We start from the raw sequence: 8,250 nt of genomic DNA, 5'->3' as shown, positions 1-8,250 counted from the left end.
GTCTGCAAAGCCTAAGGACCCAGGTTTGAGTCCCCCAGTACCCATGTAAAGCCATATGCACAAAGTGGCACATGCATCTGGAATTCATTTGCAGTGGCTAAAGGCTCTGGCATGCCAATTCTCTCTGCCTCTTTCTCACTATCTCAAAAATAAAAAAAATAATAAAATATTTAGAAAGGAGAAAAGTTAGTGGTAAAAATACAAGTTTCCCCTAGGTAAATGGTAAAGCCCAAACACAGACATATGGAGGGATACCTTCACTTACTCAGCAAGACCAAGATATCACTGTGGAATAATAAGGAAGCCTAGGTATAGGAATCTGAGTTTATCCTTTTATGAGATTGGCTAGATACCAATGATCACCCACTTTACTGATAATTTCTGAGGGCTATTAAATTAGTACTTTGTAAAAGCAAGTTGAAGAAATGCTAAGTAGTAGTAGTATAGACAAATTTACTTAAAGTAGTGAATAATGAAATGTGTGTTACATTTATCATTTCTGGCAAAGTAAGTACATCAGGGAAACTGGTCATTTTTTCAGTGTTCATGGCAAATTTGCAATTCAGACATAATTCTTAGGGTATTTTATGTCTCAGTTCTGGTCTCCATATGCATGCAGGTGTATCTGGATAGTAATCCTTTTTTTCCTCATATATGTTACAAATATCTTCTCTAAATTTTTGTTTGTTCTTATATGTCATGACCAATGCAATGAATAAAAGTTAAATGGTATTTTAGTCTATTTTATATTTTTGTCACACAGTAACATAGACTGGGTAATGTAGAGTTAACAGAATTTTATCTCATCCATAGTTCTATAAGCTAGGAAGTCCAAAACCAAAATGCATCAAAATATAGCAGAAGGCATCCCATGAGTGTGTGTGGCAGAGATAGGACTAATTTTTTATAAAGACCCCATGTCTACAATAATGAACCCACTTTCATGGAAACTGTACTAGAAGAATATGAAATAAAGTGAGTTTTCCTGAAATATTTACCATTAAAATACATAGATTCTAAAGCCGAGCATGGTGGCACATGCCTTTAATCCCAGCACTTGGGAGGCAGAGGTGTGAGTCTGAGGCCACCCTGACTCCATAGTGAATTCCAGGTCAGACTGGGCAAGAGTGAGACTCTACCTCGAACCCCCGCCCCAAAAAAAAAAACATAGATTGAATTTGGTTTGTATTTTGCAGTGCTATTATTAGAGAATGTGAAATTTCTATAGTTTACATCTCAAACATATATCCAACCCATATGGGAAGATACTGAATCATTATGTTCTTAATGGGCTACATGTAGCTTTCTGATAATTAATCTTTTAAAGGTGTATCATATTTATAATTGTGTATGTTCTCCCATCAGCACTGATGGGCAAATGTGAAGATTTTTCTTCAAGGCAAATAATAAATAGTATTGCTTTTTATTGTATTTATGACTATTTTTACTTGGAAACATGTTTATTTGTTCTCAAAAGAAAAAAAATATATGCTTCAAAGAAAATTTTATTACTAATTAATTTTTAACAGACAACTCTATGCCTTACTAATGCTTCAATTGAAAATGAGGTACTATAATATGGTAGTCAAAAACAAACTCCTGCTGTGTGTGGTGGTGAACATCTTTAATCCCAGTACTCAGGAGGCAGAGATAGGAGGATTGCTGTGAGTTCAAGGTCACCCTGAGACTACATAGTGAATTCCAGGAACATATGTTGAAAAACCAAACATATATATATATATATATATATATATATATATATATATATATATATATAATTTTTAAGAAATCTTCCTAAAATTACCTGCCACTTCCTAGATAGATAATTGTTGTCAATTTATTTAATCCCTTAACTTTATTTAGCTCATCTACAAATGGATACTAATGAGTATTAGGTAAGGTAACTGTTGAGAGCATGACTCGGCTCAATGGCTGACACTTAAACACATAAGTGTTAGTTCTTGTTGTTCTTAAGATAGTTATTAATATTGTGAAATGAACCCCACAAAAGTTAGCATAAGATTGGGGGTAATTGGTAAGCGAAAGAAAATCAGTTATTTTACATATTACAAAGACTACTTGAATTGAGCTACTTTAGAACAACTGTACCAGATGTTTATGGAAGATTGCCTCAGACTTTAAGTTGACAACACAATAAATTTTTCACCTCTTGATTAGTCTTCTATGATCTAGTCTTCTAAGGACAGTGTTTATGAATAAGAAAAATATTCTGGAATGCCATCCTCCAGCCATTGCCTCGTTGAATTCTCAGCAACTGTGATTAACTTGCAGGGCACCTGCAAAAGATTAGACCCATTAATTTTCTGTCTGAAGGGAGGAGGGACTCATGACTACCCTCCCCTTCCTTAGGATTTATAGGTGGCTAAGGGTTGCTAAGAGGAGTGTTAGTGAGGCCTTAGCCCTCCCTAAGGATTTATAAACAGTAGTTGCTACAGGGAGAAGTTCTCAAAACACCATCCCCACCTGACGATCTATAGGCAATTAAAAGTTTCTGGGGGATAGTGAGAGACATGTTCTTCAGTAGTATAGCTGCTAGAAAATAGTTCATGCTTTTATAAATTATCCTAATTAAACTCAGTGCTTCACCAAGATAGACCTGGGTGGAATTGTTTCCTTGTTTTGTCATTGGTGCCCTATTTTGGGTGAGTAGACATTTGTCCAGCTCCCTGAGTAAACATCACAGAAGAAAACGCTTCAATGTTTTCTTTGAAATATGACTTCATTGTCCACAGTAAGGTAAGATAATCAGAATTTAATAGATCCAATATGCTTAAGATTATCATTTATTTGCTCAAGAAAATGTTGACTGAACTGGCTTTCTCAGTGTGAAATTACACTTACATTTTATTTATTAATGAACAGCAACAACCCCCATAATTTGGTTGTGATGGTTAAATAATTACCTATTGCATTTCAGCTGAAAAAAGACAAAAGATTCATTTAATTTCTAGTACTCTTTCCACATTATAAATTATACAAAAGCCTTTCCATACTGCACAGTAACATAATAATAATAGCCAGATAGAAACAGTCATTTGGCACTCAATAACTTGTTTTTTTCTTTCTTTGTTTCCTCCTCCTCCTCCTTCTTCTTTTTTATGTAGTCTCAGGTTAGCCTCAAGCTTATTGGGATCCTCCTACCTCTGTCTCCTGAGCGCTGGGATTAAAGTGTGTCCCAGAATGCCCAGCTTGTTTCTATTTATTTATTTATTTATTTGAGACAGAGAGAAGGAGAGAGAAAATGGGCATGCCATGGCCTCTAGCCACTGCAAATGAATTCCAGATGCATGTGCTACCATTGTACATGTGGATTACATGGGACCTGGAAATTCAAACCTGCATCCTTAGGTTGCTCACTTAACCACTAAGCCATCTCTCCAGCCCTTGTTTCCTTTCTTAATAGGTAAATTATAAATTCCAAAAGGCCTCAAATGGTATAAATGCCATAGGTTTGAAAAGAGTATATATTTTTGGTTTTACGAGGTAGGGTCTCACTTTAGCTCAGGCTGACCTCAAATTCTCTACTTAGTCTCAGAGTGTCCTCGAACTCACGGTGATCCTCCTACCTCTGCCTCCTGAGTGCTGGGATTAAAGGCGTGCGCCACCACACCCGGCTTATATCTTCGATGTTTTTAAAGAAAAGGAAAGGAGGGCTGGAGAGATGACTTAGCGGTTAAGCGCTTGCCTGTGAAGCCTAAGGACCCTGGTTCGAGGCTCGGTTCCCCAGGTCCCACGTTAGCCAGATGCACAAGGGGGCGCACGCGTCTGGAGTTCGTTTGCAGTGGCCAGAAGTCCTGGCGCGCCCATTCTCTCTCTCTCCCTCTATCTGTCCTTCTCTCTGTCGCTCTCAAATAAATAAATTAAAAAAAATTAAAAAAAAAAAAAGAAAAGAAAAGGAGCTTGCAAATGGGTAAGAGAGTTCTTTACTTTAGTGCATCATGCCTTTGTAATAATGTGGTCCCACAGGCCATCACTGAGTTATGCTGCAACTTAAGCTACTTTTTCATGGTATTTACCTTCCTTCTCCTTACAGCACACATGCATGCATACATACATATATACATATGTACGTACGTAAATACGCATGGTTTCCTTGCTGTATTCTTGGAAATGACTTGCTGTGATGACAGATTTAGGTAAATGCTTCCATCTTATGGAGTAAAAGTGAAGGAAATGCAAAGCATATGATATACATTAAACATGCTCTGTGGTTTGACTTCCACCCAGCAGCTAACAGAGGACTAGCATAGATTTAAATCTGGGGTACCCACAAGGTCACACATTTTCTAGTATCTACTAAGTCCAGGCAAGTTTTCTCTACGGGATCTATTTCAATTGCAAAGAGACAGAATTCAAAGAAATGTAGTCTTAACAGTAGTTTGGAAAGCAGTGATTTGGGTTTTTCTCACAACTTTAATATCAACTGCCATCCCAAGAGGGCACTCCAAGGATTAATTAGCTTCTTAAATGCTTTGAATGTGACAATGTGCAAAATAAACATATGACAGATTGAATTCATGAGAGAAAAAGGGACTAAATTTTGGGGAAGGAAATGGTGAACTGTTGTACAATGGTAGATTATTTCTGTTTACCCATTCTTACATTGAAACAATATAATAAAAATATCCCTAAGGGGTATGTTGCTCAATATAATCTAAAATAGGGGAGAAGTTGAAAAAGAAGCTAATAGAGTACTTTGATCCATAACCAGTGAATAGCAGTGGGAGGGTGAGTGAAGATGAGGATGAACTGTATAATAATGCAATGCAGGGTTTGTAGCTACACAGAATAAATAAGCTTTCAAGAAAGGAAATAGAACACTGATCTTAGGAGACAGAGAACACTATGGTACAAAAAGCAAGGGGCAATTCTGGAGAAATAGATTTCTCCTGGAGGAGATAAGTCACAAGGGCAAGGAGGTAAATAATATTAATACTGTACAGAGATTTGTACTAATATCACTGAACCATAATAGCACAGGAGCTGAGACATGATGCCATACAAAACTGCAAGAAATGGCCAAAATTGAGATAGAAAATTTGTAGCTACAAGATAATAAACTACTCACAAAATTATATTAGATACAAAAGGAAGGAAGGGAGGGAAGGGGGAAGCAGGGAAAGAAGAAGGAAGACAAATAAAGAAACAGAGGAGATGGGCAATGTATGAACATAATGTGGTCTAAAATGTAGTTTCAGTCAGATATTAGAATATGAAGAAAGCAGCAAAACCATAATAAAAAGAAAGAAGCACAGAAAATAAAGCAATATTAAAGTGAAGAGGAAGACCTTAGAAGAAGAGATGTGGAGTAAAATTAGGCCAAGTCTGTGACTCTGGCACACATGCTATCTAAGCAATCAATAAACCAAGATTTCAAAGACAACATATGGCATGGTTGTTTGAATACAAAATGTCACTTATAGACTTATATGTTTAAATATTTAATTCCCACTTAGTGACAATGTGCAGGAAGGTTAGGAATTCTTTGGGAGGTAGAGCCTTGCTGAATGAAGTATATTACTAGAGGTGTTCCTTCAGGTTTTATAGTTTAGTCTTATTTCCTATTCTCTCTCCCTACTTCCTCCCTGCTCTTAGGATGATATGATTTCAGATTTCTGTTTCTACCATGCTCTCCTGCCCTAATGAAACTTCCTTATGGAACTGTTAACCAAAATAAATTCCTTCCTTCACTAAGCTGCTTCTGGTTATATATTTTGCTCTAGAACAAGCAAGTAACTGATATAGATGGTTTTGCTCACTGACCTCAGTATTTCATCCTCATAATTACCTTGCCTGTACAGTTTGCATGTGGTTCCACAAAATGAATGCTGACACCTATATGAAAAGCTCTGTTATTATAGCAGCCTGACATCCAGGGAAATCACAATCAGAGCAGGCATACCTAGTTAGAGAGATTTGGATGTGCTTATTCACCCTTATTTCCTTCCAGGGCCCTAATTCCATTCAGCAAGTTTTCTCGCATTGTCATCAGTCAATACCTTTGGGAAATCCACTTCATGGTTATCAACAACTGAAATCAGGAGCTTGAAAACTTCTGACAGAATTTTTTCCTGCTCAAATATTGTTATGAGATTTTCTTTGCTTATCTTTATTTTACACAAAGTTTCAACCTAAAATGCTTACAGGGCATTTTGGAAACTTACACTACAAAATAAGTGATGATTTAGCTAGTTACCTCTTCTGAGTTGGCCAGATAAAAGACATAAAGCTTAATTACATAATAATGCTTTGTTCTATCAAAATCATTTAAAAGAACAATCTTTTGCAGTACTCAAACCACAATTTTGTGTGGATGATCACCAAGGATACCACATAGTTTTAAGGCACAGGCTTAGTACCTCACAACAGCATTGCCTGGTCAGCCTCACATACTTAATCCCCTGGTTGTCCAGCATTATGTCACCCAAGATAATCTAATCACAAAATGTAGAAAAGCCTCAGTTTTCAGTGGGGTTGTGTCAGTGTGTGTTATCGTAAGTGTTCTTAAATTGTTCAATCCTAAATAAAAACAGTAGTAATCACTCAAGATTTTACCATTTATCTATTTCTTGATATATTGATTTATTATTATTCCTAATAAAAATTTTCAATATGAAAGCAGTTAGTGTTTATTACAGAAAATTAACTACTTTAAAAATATAGAGGCAGATGTGAATACAGAGTTCTGTACTGAACACATCCAAATAGCCCTACAAGCATATGAGAAGATGATTAACATCATTTATCACTAGTACAATGCAAATTAAAACTTCAGTAATATATCACTATATAGCTATTAAGATGACCACATCTGACCAAAGGAGGAGGAAAAGGAGGAGAAGAAGGAGAAGGAGGAGAAAGAAAGAATTTAGTGCTTGAAGGCTGAGTAAGTAGACTAGTGGATAAGAATGCTTGCTACATAGGTGGCATTAGAGTCTAAGAAGGTCTGTGTGTCTTGAGTCAATTTCCTATCACCCGGAACCCATGTTAACATGTGTGTGTGGTTATACATGCTATACCCACAATCTGATAAGGAGAATTGCTTGTCAGACATTGTCACAAAAAATGGCAGCTCTGGGTTGAGTGAGAGAGTCAATCTCAAGGATACACAAAGAAAAGGGATAAAAGAAGACACCTGATATTTTCCTCTGGCTTCCTCATGCATCCCACCAATAGATGCTACATGATACTTACTACACACACGCACGTGCCACAGAGAAAGAAGCAAAGAAAGAAAGAAAGAAAGAAAGAAAGAAAGAAAGAAAGGAAGGAAGGAAGGAAGGAAGGAAGGAAGGAAGGAAGGAAGGAAGGAAGGAAGGAAGGAAAGAAGGTAGGAAGGAAGGAAGGAAGGAAGGAAGGAAGGAAGGAAGGAAGGAAGGAAGGAAGGAAGGAAGGAAGGAAGGGAAGAGAAGGGATGGGAAGGGAAAGAAAAGAAAAGAAAAGAAAAGAAAAGAAGTGAAAGAGAAAGAAAGAAAATAGAAGCTGAGGAATTGGCTCAGTGATAAATTACTTGTCTAACACACATGATGCTCTGGGTTCAATCCTTAGTACTACATCATACACATGTATACATGTGCGCACGCGTGCGTGCACACACACCCACCCACACACACACACACACACACAGAATTAGAATTCTAGAAATTTTCATTTGAAAAGAGTTAAAGAATATATGCCTTGCATTTTGGAATATTTATGCATGAAATCTCTACATCTATTTATATTTTTTATATATTTATTTAGTTGTAAGGGGAGAAACAGAAAAAGAGAGAAAGAGAATAGGCACACCAGAAATTCTTGTCACTGTAAATGAACTCCAGATGCATGTACCACTTTGTGCATCTGGATTTGTGGAGTAAAACCCAGGCCATCAGATTTTGAAAGCATGCAACTTTAACATTGGCATTGTCTCTCCAGCCCCTATATATCTATCAATATCTCTATTTATCTATATATAATTTCTCTCTATATCTCCAGAAGTATAAAAACAGAATCTAAAGGACATAGTTTGGCTATTCAAAATAGCCAAGATATAGAAGTAACCCCCAAAATGGTCATGAGCCGGTGAATGAATATATATATGTATGAATATATATGGATATATGAATATATATGTATGTATGAATATATATGTATATATATATATAAATATATACATTCATTGTATATATATATATATATATATATATATATTATTATTATTAAGCCTTAAAATGAAATAAATACCAT

This window comes from Jaculus jaculus, chromosome X (genome assembly GCF_020740685.1).
Source record: "Jaculus jaculus isolate mJacJac1 chromosome X, mJacJac1.mat.Y.cur, whole genome shotgun sequence".
Lineage (NCBI taxonomy): Eukaryota > Metazoa > Chordata > Mammalia > Rodentia > Dipodidae > Jaculus > Jaculus jaculus.
Note: the sequence above shows the minus strand (reverse complement) of the source record.